A 17,079-nucleotide genomic window follows, 5' to 3' on the forward strand; every position below is an offset into this window, starting at 1 on the left:
GAGGATTACTCCAGCTGACCCTTCCCAATCTGTCCTCGGTCTGCTGTCCTGGTGGAATACTCTCCTTCCAGCATCAGCCAGCCTCTGGGGAGCAGCTTAATGAGTACACAGCACACTGCTGTAGAATATCGCCCGGAATGGCTCCATAAAGATGCAGCATCGGTTTGCCAGTGATGTGTGAATCCAAAGTGCTCACTTTGGGCCAGTGGTCTGCAAATACATACATATTTTGGTAGATATTTTGGGAGCCTGTGCTTGTCAGAATCTGGTCAAAAAGTATAATTTTCTATAATTGATGATGAAATCAAATCCAAAGTATTTGCCATAAGAAGGTAATGCACCTTTTTGTAGTGTGTCTTCCAGTCCTCAGTTCCATTTCTTTTTCTCATAGATTTCTGAAGTCATGTGTCATTTTGTAGCCGGCAACATGCCCATATTAGTTTGAATTAGTTTGAACTGCAGTCCCACCAAAAAAAAAAAAGTATGACTTTAGATATTTACAAGGAATTTGTTATGATCTATTTAAAAGCAAGACATTAACTGAGCTATTAATAAGCTAAATATATACAAATAATTGTATAATAGGGCTCTTTCTATTGGGTGGTGGCTGTTCCAAACCCTAATCCCTAAATTACAACTTGTGAATATAATATTACACAATTTACAATTTCATTATATTTTTCATGTTTTTTCAAAGATCTTTTTCATTTCTTGAAGTTTAAAGATTTAGATTTATCATGAATTTAATTTTTACATAAAAAAAAATTTGTTGCTATCCCAGGTATTTATGTCACTTTCGAAACACAAAAAGTTTTAGTTCATAGGCGGAGCCTCATTTTAGCCACACCCCTGCATTTTAGAGCAGGAACTGACACTGCATCCCTGTCTCTCATGACCACATGGTGAGCAGCTAGATCCCATTGTTTTGAGGTAAATGTGTCTCAAAGCATAAAAATCAATCACATTAAGATTTGTCATTTCAAAAACACATATTTTCTTAAGTTAAGTAAACTTATTTGTGTTTTAAGAAAAATATTATGATTTTATGTGTGTACAACTGTTCAAAGCTTTGCTGGTCATATACTGGCTAGCGTTTTTGCTAGAGTTTTGCTCAGATTTAGAATGTTGTAAAAATTGTCACTACCAAAATATTTGGTAAAGTTTTGGAAGTTGGTTTAAGTGTAGGGTGTATTGATATAAGAGTTGTGTGGTGATCAGGCAGTGGGGTATAAGGATAGTGATACAAGCATTAGTGCGTCTGTTCTCTCTGCTTACTTAAATGTGTTTATTAAATACAGCAGGAGGGCCATAGGGCAATGGACACTGACCCGTGAAAGAAAAGCAGTGATGCGTTCTGATTTGCCCGGCCTGGTTTACTAGCATACAGCCCTTAGAGCCACTCCTAAAAGACATCAGTTCACCCAAAATATTGATAATTGTTTAGTCTAGATTGGAGCAAAAGGTTTAAATTCTTGAAACAGCCAATGAAAAATTGTCCAACCAGGACTTTTTTTTCTTCTGTGGTAACTAGGCAAAGAACTCTCCCACTGTTTAGGACTTTTGGAGCTAGATTGAAGACCTAATAATATTTATTAATAGGTGGGACCAATGTCATGAGTCACTTCAGGCCTTCTGCGAGTTCTATAAACTGAATTCCAGAAGACTTGGGAAAGTATGAGAAATGCCAATAAAAACAGAAAGCAGTGATTAGTAAATTCTAATTGAGTGTGTTAAATTGAAAACAGTGTCACACTTTACAGTAATGGTCCACTACCTAAACATACTAAATTAACAAATATACAAAATTGGTAACAAACTTTCTGGTGATAATTAGTTTAGGAGGTGCAGAATTTGGGTTGAAGGTAAGGATAGGATTCGACTTAATAAAATCGATCATACTCAATGTCAAGTCCAGTTGCATTTAATAAATATTTAGTTGAATTTTAATTAAAGACAGACTGAACGTCTACAAAACATCTACAGTGGATTATCAAAATAAAGTGTTGTCAGAAACACTCACAGTACAAAAACACAATATTTGATGTTTATTACTTTTTTGCAAATATTCCAAAATTGATGCCTACAACACTGAGCTTGTCTACCACTGTGTTACATCACCATGTCCTTTAACAACACTTTAACTGTTTGGGGACTGAGGACACCAATTGATCTGGTTTGGAAGTGGAATTTTCTTCTTTTCAGTCTTCAGCTGCACAACCATATGGGGCCTTAACTGATGTGCTTTAACATCAGTGAAGTTTTAATGAAGTTTTAACAGGAGACAGGCAAGCCAGCACCTGCACTTTCTACTTACGCAGCCATGCTGTTGTAATACATGCAGAATGTTTCTTGGTACCGTCATGTTGAAATAAGCATTGTTTATGAATAAAACTGCATCTATAAAGCAGCATTTGTTGCTCCAAAATGTGTATATATCTTTCAGAGTTAGTGGTGCTTTCACAGGTGTGCAAGTTACCCATGCCACCGGCACTAATTCACCCCTATGCAATGACAGATTCTAGCTTAAGAACTTTACACTGGTAACAGTCTGAATGGTCCTTTATTATTTAGGCCCAGAAACAATGATGTCCATTATTTCCATAAACAATCTGAAAGGTTGACTCGTCAGACCACAACACATGTTCCACTGTACATGAGTCTGTTTCAAATGAGCTTGAGCCCAGAGAAATCATCAGCATTTCTGTATGCTGTTGACAAATGGCTTCCACTGTGCATAATACTGTCTTGACTTGCCTTTGTGAATGCAGCGACGGAGAGTGTTTACTGACAGCAGTTTATTAAAGTAGTACAAAGCCCATGTAGTGATATCCAGATTTCTCCAGATTCCTTCAGTCTTTTGATAATAAGAAGGGTGAAATACCTCACTAGGTCTTTCCTCAATGCTCCTTTTATATACAGATTACATCATATCTTTCAAATGTTTTCAGATGTTTTCTGAACATTTCATAGCTTTCCTTGTCCTAGGTCACCCCTGTCCCAACATTTTTGGGACCTGTTGCAGACATCAATTTTAAAATGAGTGTATATTTACAAAAAAAAACAAAAAAAAACAATGAAGTTGACAAGATAAAACATTACATGTCTGGTTTAAATGCAGTTCAAAACAGATTTATAAATCATTGCTTTCTGTTTTTATTTGCATTTCTGTTCATTTCATTTGCAGTGGAAAATGTGTTTTCAAGCTCATTGAATGGTGATTTTACTAGTTTTGAAATGGTGGACATACAAAACTGCCAGTCAATAACAGCGAGGAACAGCGTGAAATAAAAATTACATCGTTTTCCCCATGTACTTTATCAACATGGATTTTAAATGTATTCTAAATATACTACTTTTTATGTGCTGTAATGGTCTACAGAATACATTTAGGACATTGTATTCATTATTCAGCCACCATGACGTTTTCAAAGTATCTTGCACAACCCTGCTTATTGCGCACTATCAGAGGTTGTGGGGAGAACTGTGTAATGGTGATGGTGTAAAGTGTATGGCTCTGGTTTGTTGTAAGGTGTTATGTGATTGTCTTGTTGTCGGTGAAAGATCCCCCCAAATAAATCATACTGTATCATACTGTATTGTATTGTAATTATTCTAAATTATTCACACAACAACCTGCACAAGATTAAATGAACACAATATTAAGAATGTATTAGGAAAAATGTATATCATGAGTGAATGTTAAGACAGTAAGTGTACTGGTAATTACTCAAGATTTCCTCATATACACTACCATTTTTCCAGTTTTTATTGACATTTAAACAGTTCGAGTCCATTGAATGACCTGAAATGGTACAAAGGTGAGCAGTAAAATGCCAGAGGTTAAAAAACTAAACAATAAAAAAACAGAAATATGAGGAACACTAAAATAAAGAACTTTCTTAAAACGGGAAATGTGACACTATGATAAAAAGCATAAATTACTTTTTTATTAACCCATTATATGTCCAGGACCTGCAGTTGATCCAGACTTTCTTTACATATTTCTATAATTTAAGAATAGCTCAGACTGTTCGCACTCTGGTCTCTGAATAATAACCTTAGGATGTAATGTTATTGTTGTAATATGTGTGATGATTTTAAGGGTTTAAAGAAGAAATTTACTGATATTGCAGGACAGGGGCGACAATGTGTTATTTTTTTCTATTTTATTGGCTCAGGCTTTCACATCCTTTCCTCCAGCAGCATCCTCCATGTGTTTGCTGGGCTGTTTCTTGCCGGGGTGCTGCTCAGTGGCAGGTGTCTGGTTATCTGCTCCATTGTTTAACAGCGTGTGTTTGCTGAAGGCCTGGCTTTCTTTATGTGTCTGCTGTGCTGTTTGGGTCAGACTCTCTTCATCTCTCTCAGCTCTCTCTCTCTCAGAGCTGAATTTACTCAGCCTGTCTCTCATCTCCTTCAGCCTCTGCTCTACTGTCTGCTGCTGGAGCTTCACCATCACCACCTGCTCCTGAGAGAGAAGGGAGGGAGTGAGAGAGAGAAAGAAGCAGAGAGAGAAAGAGAGAAATAGTTGGAGAGAGAGAAAGAGAAGAGAGAAGGATAGAAGGAGAGAGATGACAGGCAGATGGAAAAAGAGATGCAATGAGAAGATGCAAAGAAGAGAGAGAAAGTAGAATAGATGAGGAAATTAAGTGAGAGGGAGAGACAGAATAAAGAGAGAAGGATAAAGGGAAAGAGAGATGAAGTGAGACAGATCACAGACAAAGAAGAGACAAAGGACAAGACAGATTGAGAGAAAGACAGATGGAAACAGAAATTAAGAGAGAAATAGATGAAGAGAGAGAAGAGAGTTAGATGAAGAGAGATGAAAAGAGAGAGACAATGACAAAAGAGAGAGAAAAAGAAGATGGACAGACAATCAGAGAGACAGTGATGGAAAGAGAGAGAAGGAAAAAGAGACAATGACAGAAGAGAGAAAAAGATAAAAAGAGATACCGAAAGAGAGAAAGATGGAAGAAGAAAGAGACATAGATGGGAAGAGAAAGAGAAAGGGAGAGAGGGGAATAAATAGACAGAGAGAGAGAGAGAAAGAGTGAGCGATGGGGAGAGAGCGAGAAAGATAGGTGGGAAGATAAAGAGCGGGACAGAGAGAGAGAGAGAGAGAGAGAGAGAGAGAGAGAGAGAGAGAGAATGTGAGAAAGACAGAGTGAGTGAACATCAGTTTGGAGAGAGGCCAAGATTAAGCATGAAAGTGAGAAAAAAATCACAAGAGAGTGAGAGAACAAGAGCGAGCATGAAATCGAGCGCAAACAGAGCGAGCCTGACGAATCATCAACACCCAGCTGACATTACAGTCCAAAAATAACCTCATCAGCAAAGCTCTGGAGAAAAAGGAGTGAAGAGAAGGACTGTGGGTTACAGACTGACCCAGCGCTGGGTCATACCTAAAGACTCAGCGCTGGAGTGGAGGTGAAATGGAGTCATGTTCAGAGAAGGGTAGCTGATTACCTGTAGGCCTTTGTGGAGCTGAGCCTGGCTCTGCTCCAGCGAGCTGTGCGTGTGTGTTTTGCGGTGCAGCTGAGAGCTGAGCTGCTGGTAAACCTCATTAAGGTGCTCTATTTCCTGCTCCACACAAAGCATCTAAAGCAAATACATCAACCACCCAGTCAGACATACAGAGGGAGCATCAATACACAAAAGCACAGGATGCACTTTGTACATGCACTCTGTTCAGCAACAGCCTCACCTGCACTGGAATTTTAAGGCTTACTTGTCCAGAACCTGAAATAAAGTACAAACAAAAGTGCTGACTAATTGCCAAACACATTTTAAAGAGTTCATATCATGGAAAACTTATTTTGCCTCACTTCCTTTGTATGCAAACAATGTAAAGGTTTCACCTCAGTCCATCCAGTACCTATTTGGGAAATAAGCTGCAAAAGCAGCCCATTTTTTTAACTGATTGTCGTTATGATGTCAGAAAAATCTACTAATTTATATAAACCTGCCTTTTCAGCCTTTAGCAATTGAGCCTGCCTATTCAGGCTTTTTCAAAGAGGCACAATACAGGGCAGGCAATTAACTACATTCACTTCAAATTTAATTGTATAGCTCCTTTTCAGAACCAACATTGTCACAAAGCAGTTTCACAGATATCCAAGTCCTAGACCAATCAGAACAGAGGTCATTTACATACATCAGTCTCAAAGGCACAGTAACAAAAACAGCTTGTTTAATTCTAAGGCATGACCTCCTCATTTCCAATATACAGTACACTGGACATTTTCTTCCCAGGTATTCCAGCTCAATAAAAGCAGGTATGTCACCACATTCACTCTTATGTGATTCTGCAGAACTCATTACTTGTATTGGCTGATCATTTATTGTAATGTTTTCTTTTTAACTTGTCATAAACAAAAATAAATAAGTCAGCTGTCGAGAAAGATACTCACTGCCTCTAAGGCCAAATCAAACACTATTTCTAAACTAAGCTGCAATTATTTTAGAAATGTTTGTGTATGTCTGTCCTTCTAAAGATTCCTCTTGTGAAAGAGAAAAAAGAAAATAGTAGATTTTTATTTCTACAGACACAAATATTGAGTTAAATTTAAATTGTACAGTAATCTGGACATTTGGACTCAGTGTATAGTAACTTATGCTTTGATAGTATAACAGACTCATGCCTTACAAAACGCATTTTTGTTTACTTTGTTAAAAGCAGAATCTAATGTGTATTTAGGAATAACAGTCCATGACATTCAATGAATTTGGGGATAATATTGTTTATTGTCCAGTATGCTGGATATTGGAATTAGGCATATAATATCTGCAAGATTAAAAAAAATGAATATATTTATTACAGTCAGGGTAACAGACCGAAACTAAACTGTCTATTACACTGTGCTAGCATATAAAATGTATGTAATATGTTTAATATTTATGTAATATGTAATATAGGCTTTGTAATGATTTCTTACTTTTTTCATCAGTGACCTTGATTGATTCAAGCATTTGTTAGTTTTAGATATAGTGAGGTAAATCAGTGTATATGCTTTATTTTAAAAAGCTTTTTGATTATTTTTATGATGTAAAAATGATTTAATATTTTAGCAGCCATTCATGCAGAACTTTCGGTAGTTCCAAAAGTTTTTCATGTAACTGTACATACAGTAAACACAGAAAAGGTTCAGTTTAGGAGAAATGTTTTTGTCATGGTGGTGATAATAAATGTGTTCATATTTCAAAAATGTTCTTGTGCCAAGGTCCAAATGTATACTGGACACTGAATATGATACGCATCCTAGTAAACAAAACAAAACAAAAAAAGAATTCACATATTATGCCAGTTAGTACTCAGCAGAGAGCACATTTCATAATAAAATATTATTTGTTTTCAAAGTATCCGGTCTCAGAATTGGGAAGATTATAGAGTGGTTGGAAAATGGTCATGTAAACGTGAGTTATGACTATTATTGGTACATAAACCCAAGCAAGCATACAAGAAAATTTAGGACAAGGACCCTTTAAGTTTACTGCATTTTTAATGCATGTATCTTTCTATCTTTCTATCTATCTAGATTTTGTGAGCTCTTTATGTGTGTATAATGAGCTATGATGTCTTACTCTCTGTAGCTTTGTTTGCTGGAGGTGGTTTCAGTTCCTGAAGGAGCTGCTCCAGTTTGAAGTATTTATACCTCTGGAGCCTGTGATCAATGAACAAGATGAGTATATGAACATATATTCAGTTGTAGCGGATGCATTCATTGGCCACTTTACTGGAAACACCCATCTTGCAGGTCCACCTGGATGATTTAGCTCTTCTGTTGATGAATTTTAGCCACCCTTTACCCCTACCACTTGGCCCTTAGCCCTCTGTTTTGCGCGTTCACGTCTAGGGTTAAGGTGTCCAAATTTTTGTTGAGATAGAGGGGTAGGGTGAAGTGTTAGAGCTACATAGCCCTCCAAACGGAGGTTTTTCAGAGGCTCACTCCAAACGGAGCGTTATGAGAAAAAAAACAAAAACCGGTACGATGGCTACGCGAGCGACCAAAGAAACCCACAAATGTGAGAATTTTCTCTGTTAAAAATTACGATGACCATTGTATCATCTTAGTTTAATGTCGTTTCAGTGTATTATGGTCGTTTTCTTCATAACAAGTATAAAAAATCGCTAACAGCATGCTAATGTCTCAGTAGCTAGCTAGCTAACTTTCCCGTTCCACCTTAAATAGTCCAGCAGTGTTGACGCCTGAAGCGCCAGAATGCGAAGTATATGCAACTGCTGCACCATTTAAGGTGGAACGGGAAAATTCGAACAAGAAGCTGGTGAATAGCTGACTTCAGCTTCGTATCACCAAAGAATTAGCGGTGGGCGATAATAAATAATTGTCTTAAACCCCCTCTTTGAAAGCATATGATGCCCTAAATGTAACTAAAGTCCAACAGCGAGGTCGCTGAACTTTTCCTTCTCTGCTATCACTGAAGACGGGCCGGGTCGCCTACAGAGCACCGCTAATAGCCTGTTAATGAAGCATGTAATTTGAGGGTTGTCCCATTTCGTAGGGCAAGATTTTAACCACCACTCCTTGTAACTCAGTTCCAAGGGGTTAGGGAGACACTCAGAAGCAAAGGGGTAGGGGTAAAAAGAAGAAATGGGATTGGGCCTAAGTCTTCTTCAGCGGTCAAAGCTACTCTTGGCTCTTGGCAGTGTCACTGCTCCATTAAGAAAGGTCCACTAACCAATGTCTAGTTAACAGCATATATGCACCGATCAGGCATAACATTATGACCACCTCCTTGTTTCTACGCTCATTGTCCATTTTATCAGCTCCACTTACTATATAGGTGCACTTTGTAGTTCTACAGTTACAGACTGTAGTCCATCTGTTTCTCTGCATACTTTGTTAGCCCCTTTTTACCGTGTTCTTCAGTGGTCAAGACCCCCATGGACCCTCACAGAGCATGTCCTATTTGTGTCTGACGTGGTGGTTGTGTGTTAGTGTGTGTTGTGCTGGTACAAGTGGATCAGACACAGCAGTGCTGCTGGAGTTTTTAAACACTGTGTCCACTCACTGTCCACTCTACTAGACACTCCTACCTTGTCAGTCCACCTTGTAGATGTAAAGTCAGAGACAATAGCTCATCTGCTGCTGCACAGTTTATGTTGTCATCCTGTAGTCCTTCATCAGTGGTCACAGGACGCTGCCCACAGGACACTGTTGGCTGTATATTTTTGGTTGGTGGACTGTTCTCAGTCCAGCAGTGACACTGAGGTGTTTAAAAACTCCAGCAGCACTGCTGTGTCTGATCCACTCAGACCAGCGCAACACACACTAACAGACCACCACCACGTCAGTGTTACTGCAGTGCTGAGAATGATCCACCACCCAAATAGTACATGCTCTGTGAGGGTCCATGGGGGTCCTGACCACTGAAGAACAGGTTAAAAGGGGGCTAACAAAGTATGTAGAGAAACAGATGGACTACAGTCTGTAAAGTGCACCTATATAGTAAGTGGAACTGATAAAATGGACAATGAGCATAGAAACAAGGAGGTGGTCATAATGTTATGCCTGATCTGTATGTGTGTGTAAATATATATATATATATATATAATGTATTTTTTGGACACAGTTAATCAGTAATCTGCCCCGGAATACATTTTTAAGGCAACCCTCTCAGCCCTGGAGGTTGTACACTTAGAGCATAAGTACAAGGCAGGTGTTTCAAAGTGGGGTTTATTGTGCAAATGTGGGTGCAGAACAAACCTTTCTGCCAGGAGAGTCTGAGTAAAGTGAGTTTCAGTAGGAACTTTAACACTGAGGAAGTCATCCACTAATGTTCCAAATGCACGATGTGAACTCTCTTCATCCATCTGAAACCAAATATCAGAACATGTATCTCTGTAGCTTTTTTAGGTGAGTTTACATTGTCTCGCAGTTGGTGTCCCTACCTTTCCCTTCTGCTGCTCCTGAGTGAAGGAAAGATGAAATAGCTGCATGCTCAGGGCGGATATGGCCAGATGGAGGGCTTTGATGAAGGCTTGAGGAGCAGAGCCTGGAAGTGAGAAATGAGCTTCATTAGATGGCTCAGCAATGAGTTCTTAATGCAGATTAATCACACCATCATTGCATCAGTGTGTACTTATCGAAATGTACTTATCAGAAGGTGGACCTTCCAGATACATGTGTATTTATACTATAATCACTTCTAACCCTTTGACTGCACACAAGTGATCTCCATTTAACTAACCATGTGACTTTTAACATTAACTGGCTGCACCAGTGATCATGTAGGGGATTCGTATTAAAGAGGGTGAATTCTTGATTCCTGTTGATCAGTGTAAAATAATAATAATAAATCCACCTTAATTCAGTGTGATAATAAAACATAAAAACATCCAAGGGGGTCTCCAATCTTTATAGGCATGGTAGGTGTGAACATGCTCTATGTTAATGTAACAAGAATTCAAACAAAGTAATTTCCACTGGACAATGAATCATGAAATATTTACACATTATAAAAGCCAGCCGGCCTTTAGAAATAATGTGTAAAAAAATAATAAAAACAAGTTTAGCATATCAAAAAACAGTGATATGCTAATAAGCAGTGATCAAATCAGAGGTCATGAGCTACTGTGTAACCGAAGATAAATTTGTGTTATGTGCAAACATACTTAAATAAATAAAGCCTTATTCTGATTTTTATTGCATCTACAAATAAAGTGCTCAAGACAATAACCTGGAGGCTTTGTACCGGAACTAATGTAGGCCATAGAGTGAAGGAGAATGGAGATGAACTGTCCAGCATTTTGAAGTTTGCTCTCAAGAATGTACAGGATCTGGTTTGAGGTGTCGTAGTAAAACTCCTTGTTGCAGTAGGCCAGCAGAGAATCAGTGTGAGTGACCGGGAGTGCTTTAGCCAGCAGCAGCATGACAGCAGGGAAGGAGCCTGCTCTGTTCAGCAGCCGCACAACATGGCAACCAAACAGGAAGACTGCAAAGCTCCGTGGAGAGAGGTTGTCAAGGGCAACGGGGATCAGGTGCACTGGCTGCCTCTCCGCTGTGTCATCAGCATTTGCTGGAGGGGAAGCGAGCAGACACACATCACAGAGCTTTAGATTCACTACAACTATTAGCATGAATTCACCAGATGAGTTAACCCCTGGAATCTCAACAAGCTGTATACAAACTACTGTAGTATTTATGCTTGGCTTCCTGTGTCCTCCTGCCTTCCACCTATACATGTTTTTGCATTACGCTACAATACATTTTCATTATAGAATTAGGAAACACATAACTTTAACATTTATTTTTGTATTTCATTTATTTTTTGGTGATTCCCAAAATTACAGTTTTCTTTTGTAATTTCAGCTGTTGTCTTTAAAGATACCAGTGCATGTTAATGGGACCTTTTCCGCAAGTCATTTTCTTAGAAGACAGAGAATACATGTTTAAAAATACAAATGCATGTATGGTTGTAGTCACAACTTTCAAATTAAGAAGTGAAATGGTTTATTAACTTACACAATGTGTGGCCAAAAGTATGTGGACATGTATATGAATATCACATGCATATGAGCTTGTTGAACATTCCATTCCAAAACCATCCATGGGCATTAAACTGGAATCTATCTATAACATCTACAACAGCCTTCACTCTTCTGGGGAAGCCTTTTACAAGATTTTTGAGTGTGTCAGAGGGAATTTGTTCCCATTCAGTCAAAAGAGCATTTGTGAGGTCAGGCACTGACGTTGGACGAGAAGGCCTGGCTCACAGTCGATATTCCAATTTATCCCCAAGGTTTTCAGTGGGGTTGAGGTCAGGGCTCTGTGCAGGCTACTGGAGTTCCTCCATAGCAAACTTGTCAAACTATGTCTTTATGGACTTTGCTTTGTGCACAGTAATGCTGAAACAGGAAAGGGCCTTCGCAAACTGTTCCCACAAAATTGAAAGCATATAATTGTCTAAAATGTCTTTGTATGTTGTAGCATTAACATTACTCTTCACTGGATCTAAGGGGCATTTTGTATTTTGTGAGGCCCTTTCTTTATAAACATCTGGATTTGTTCTATAAGGTATGAAGTACCTGATGGACTGCAACTACCATAAACATTAGAACTTGAGGAGATGGCAGTGGGGAAATGTTGCGTACACCATGTAGTGAGAATAGTTTCTGAATAACTGACTACAAATTCCATGAGCACTGAGGCTTGACCAATATCTTTAATGGATATACAGTCATATGCAAAATTTGAACACTCCCATTTAAATTCCATGTTTTGTGGTTTTTCTAAGAGGAAACAAAGTAGCACATCCTCTTCAGGAAAAAACTTTAATATGGAATTTTGCAAATTTTAGTGCACAATTTCTATTTATTTGCCTAGTTTAACACAATAATATAACATAAAAATATAAAATGTGTTATAACGTTTGCACAGACTACATTTTATGTTTTATTTTTCCCCATTATGTCAAATTCAGCAAATTAACAGTAATGGTACATTCAAATATGCAGAAATGTGTTCTCTGTAGAGGATGTGTACTTATTTGCACTTAGAAAATCAACAAAACATGTAATTTGACCAGCCCAAACTTTTGCATATGACTGTATGTACACTACACATGACGTTCTTTTCATGTGTGTGACTTTTAAACTAATGTGTAGCAATTTCAGCCCTGACCAAAGTGTACCTGCAAGGAAAGTGGTCAGTCAATGTTTATATGAAATAGTCTGCCATATGACTGCCAATCTGACTATATAATTCCAGCAACATTCTCAATCTTGCTCAGCCTCTAGAACTAAACATACTCAGAGCTTCTTCTTCTTCTGCTGTGGGCCTGTCGTTGAGTGCTTGCAGGGACTGCTGTATGTCCAGTAGAGTTTTGGTGAGGGGGGTCAATGCCACCAGCTTTGCCAGGTCCTCCTCACTCACACAGGGAGCTGAGAAAATACAGCACAAACCACACACGATCAGCACACAGAGATAACAAATATACTGTGGGGGGACCTACGTCTACACCTTTCTCCTACCTGGATCAGAGGAAGCTGCCTCTGTGTCGGGCCTTGCTTTCAGTTCACTCATATCAGCTGAAGAAATCTGTCGGTGGTAGTTTGTACACATTTGTTTTAGAAACTGAAAAGTGACAGAAACAGTGATTTCTATTGAACACAAGTGCAAGTCTCTGTGTAGTGTTACTGAATGGTAACCTGAGTGTATCCAGTGTGGAGTTCACTCTCTCTGGTGTCTCTGTGGCTGCTGGTCACCGCACTGTCCTGCTGCTGATAGGCCTCTCCACTCAGCCTGCACAGTACTGCTTCTAATGACCGCTGCACAGACTCCATTAGACCCATCCACGGCTCCACTGCCATACACACAGACATGCACAGACTGCTTTATATAATATCAGGATGTTAGATTATGCATGTCTCATGTATGTTGTCACCATCATATCAAAACCTTGTTTCTCCAAATCGTAGTATTACAGGGGATATATATGTCACTACTTTTATGTAATAGTAACATGTCCCGTATGTATTACAAATACGTCACTATCTATATGTAATAATAATAATACTATGTCCCAAATGTTTTATAAATATGCAACTTAAAAGGTGAGATGTATTCTGTATGTAACTTACCAGGTGAGATAAACATTGGTTAAAACAAACTGTATGTATATACAAAATTATTTATAATGATGACAGCACATCTTGTATGAATTATATATGTTTCAATTTATTTGTGATAATAATACATCCAATGTGTATTATTATTATCTATACATACTACTACTACTACTACTACTACTAATAATGTTCCATATAGCATGTACACACAATCTACACATGTACACATACATACAATTGCATGCAAAAGGTTTGTAACCCCAGAACAAGTGACACAGCTCTGAAGTGTTACGACCCCTGGTCGTAATATACCCTTTGCGTGCCTTGTGCTGGCATTCTGTGTTTTCCCTGTTGTGTGTCCCCTTATGTGCAGGTGCATGATTGACCAGACAGGGGCGCACTGAGGTATAAGAGGTCGCCGAGCCACCATCTTGGGAGACGTTCAGGGCTCTTTCCTCTTTGAGCCAACCTGGAAGAACACCTGTTCAGACCAGCCCGGCACTCTTCACACCACTCTGCGCTTAACTTTGTGTGTAAAGTTTGAAAGTTTGTGAAAGCTTTGTTAGATTTTGTGAAACTCGTGTGAACACTGTAAAAGTAGGGGACGGGTGCCATTTTGGTTTGGTCACCTTTTTTCTCCTGTTTAAAGGAAGGGAGTTAGAGTAGCCATATGTATTTTTGTTTTCTTTTGATTTTAGTTTAGTTAGATTTGAAATCGTTAGTTGTGTTTGGTTATTATTTTGGCACATGCTCGTCTCTGAAGCCATTACTTCCATTCAGTTTAGTCACTTGCGAACTTGCATACTTTTATCAAAGTTTCAATAAATCTGCAGGTTGCTGATTGAAATGGTGTCCGGTGTCTGGTCTGGCAGCTGGTCTAGGGAGAGAGCTCACTCTCATTCTCTGTTATGGCCTGACCCTAGACCGGGTCATAACATAAGTTTTGTTGATTTTCAAAGTGAAAGTTTCACATCCTCTACAGAGAACAGTTGCTGCACATTTTAATGCAAAATTACTGTTTACTTGCTGAATTTTACATATTGGAAAAGCGCAAATGTTATGGCACATTTTATATTTTAAGTTTTATTTTTTTTCCCATATGTAATTTGTAATGATATTAATTATTAATGATTCTATTAATAATTTTTATTATATATATATATATATATATATATATTAAGAATAAATAAAGAATTACACTGCATTCTTTCCTTTCATATACATATATATATATATATATATATGAAAGAATGCAGTGTAATTCTTTATATAACCCTATTCCTAACTCTAACCTTAATCTCAGTAAAATGTTTTAAACGCAGTCTGTATTTTGTGTCTTTTTTATGGTTCTCCTGCATAGTCAGGACAGAAAACAAATACACCTTATACACACATCACCTCCTGAGTTGTGTCCCGGTAACACATTTCAGGAGTTCAGATATTTATGTATGAAAGTCATACCTCGAATTGATTCTGTTTTAACTTGTGAGTTCCTGTCTATCATCTTCTTCCACTGGATCAGCTTTGAAGGCTCCATATTCTCCAAGGTGTCCTAAAGAAGCATCAGGCAATTATAAATCAATTCCATTAACAAAGAGCGTATGATGCAGTTAGTTTCAGATGGCACTGAGGAGCGAATCTCGGCCGCCTCGTCTCTGTCTCTTACCCGCAGGGCATCAGTCTGCTGACACATATTCCTGTAGAACTCCTGCGTGTCTTTGCGATACTTTGCCAGCTGCGATGCCAGATGCAAATTCTGGTCTTCTAATTTATCATAGAGTGTTTTCACATTGAACTCTTCCAGCTCTATTAGTGCCTTCTTGTATCCTGTAGTGTTGATTTAAAACAAGTTTTTGTTGAACACATATTGGAAAAAAGGCAATGCTTTTTATCAGTGAGTGTACATTCATCAGTGAAAAGTCTAAAAATACCTGAATGAATGTTTTATTGTCCATTAATGTGAAGTCTTTTTGATCTAGAGAATTATTTTTGAACACTTGAAATTTCATTCTAAGACAAATATAAATAGTGTCTTTGTGTGCTTATTTAGGAGTTTATTGGGGATTTCTGTCCCCAGATTAGTTGTATCCATTTCCACTTCCAAGATGTGCAAAGTGACACCAAATCTTTTTGCCACTAATTCAAGGAGAACTCTATCTGCCAATTCTGTTACATCAGCTAAAAGGCACACGTGTTGACTATCATCATACTGCCTCATGGAGGGAGAAGGAGGACCATCCTACCCACTCAGAGAGATTGCAAGCAATTACAGTCTCTTGGACTCCCAGCCAAGCATGGCTGTGGCATCTCCTAGAATCAAACTTGACTAAAGCATTTATAATTATATATATTTTTTAATTTCAGCACCAACAAACACTTTTCAGCAGCTGACAAGGTCTTAGTACATGTGGAACTTTGGAAGACCTTTGGAAAACCAATACCAGGTGGACCCATATGTGTTATTTTACCAATTTGGCATCTTATGTGCAAAATAGTAAAAATAAAGAAACCTCCCTTGAATGGGGATGTCCAGACTTTTGACTGGTACCATAGTCTATCCCACTTGGACAGGACTGATTAGAGGGGAAATAGTCCAATTTTTCTAAATTTCTGCATGATTAAATAGATGAGCTGTAACAAAGTCATTTAGAGTGGTTAGATATTAAATGTGCCATTGTAGAAAAACTAAGCATTTAATGCCTCTAAAAGGTACTTCACAGAAAGTCATTACACTAAATGGTTTCTCTTCAATTAATCATTTCACATCAAGCCACAACTAAAAGACTTTCTTTACATATCAAAAATTTAATTATACAGAAATGTAGAAAAAATAAGAGGCATCCCCTTTACATGCTCACCTGAATGCACAATTAATGTTGATTAATATACTGTAAGTACTTATAACTCTTGTCACCTTTGCATACAGAAGGCTCTTCTGCTTCCGCACCTTCGCCTACTCCCCGGAACCCAAGCAGGTCGCTGCTGTTTAACAGAGCAACAAAGAAATACCATTCAGGGTTCACAAAATCAGAGTCAAGGTCATGTAACACATTTTGTCTAGTAGCTACACTGGCTACAGACTTACCAGTCTCCATTATAAACATATTCCACAGGAACATTAGGTTCCCCCAAGCTGCGCCATTTAGGCTTAGGCCTGCCTTGACCTATGAGGCTGGCACGATTAGGCCTCAGGAGCAGCGCAGAGACAGTCAACACGACGATCAGTAACACCAGCAGAGCCAAGATCCCTGCAGATAAAAACACCCAACCAGGCCAGATCAACATTACATCACTATGCTGATCCTTTATTTAAACCCTTTATTTGCTGTTGTTGGGGTCACTGAGCACTTTGTGCTATATATTCCATGGTCACCGTACTAGGGTAGAGAAATGGGGTCATGTCGCAACGCCTCTGGAGCAGCTCAGGTTACATGCCTTGCCCAAGAGCACAATGGCAGTAGGCAGAAGAACACTTTAACCTAGAGCCCTAGCAC

Source organism: Colossoma macropomum, unplaced genomic scaffold, assembly GCF_904425465.1.
Source record: "Colossoma macropomum unplaced genomic scaffold, Colossoma_macropomum, whole genome shotgun sequence".
In the NCBI taxonomy this organism is placed as follows: domain Eukaryota; kingdom Metazoa; phylum Chordata; class Actinopteri; order Characiformes; family Serrasalmidae; genus Colossoma; species Colossoma macropomum.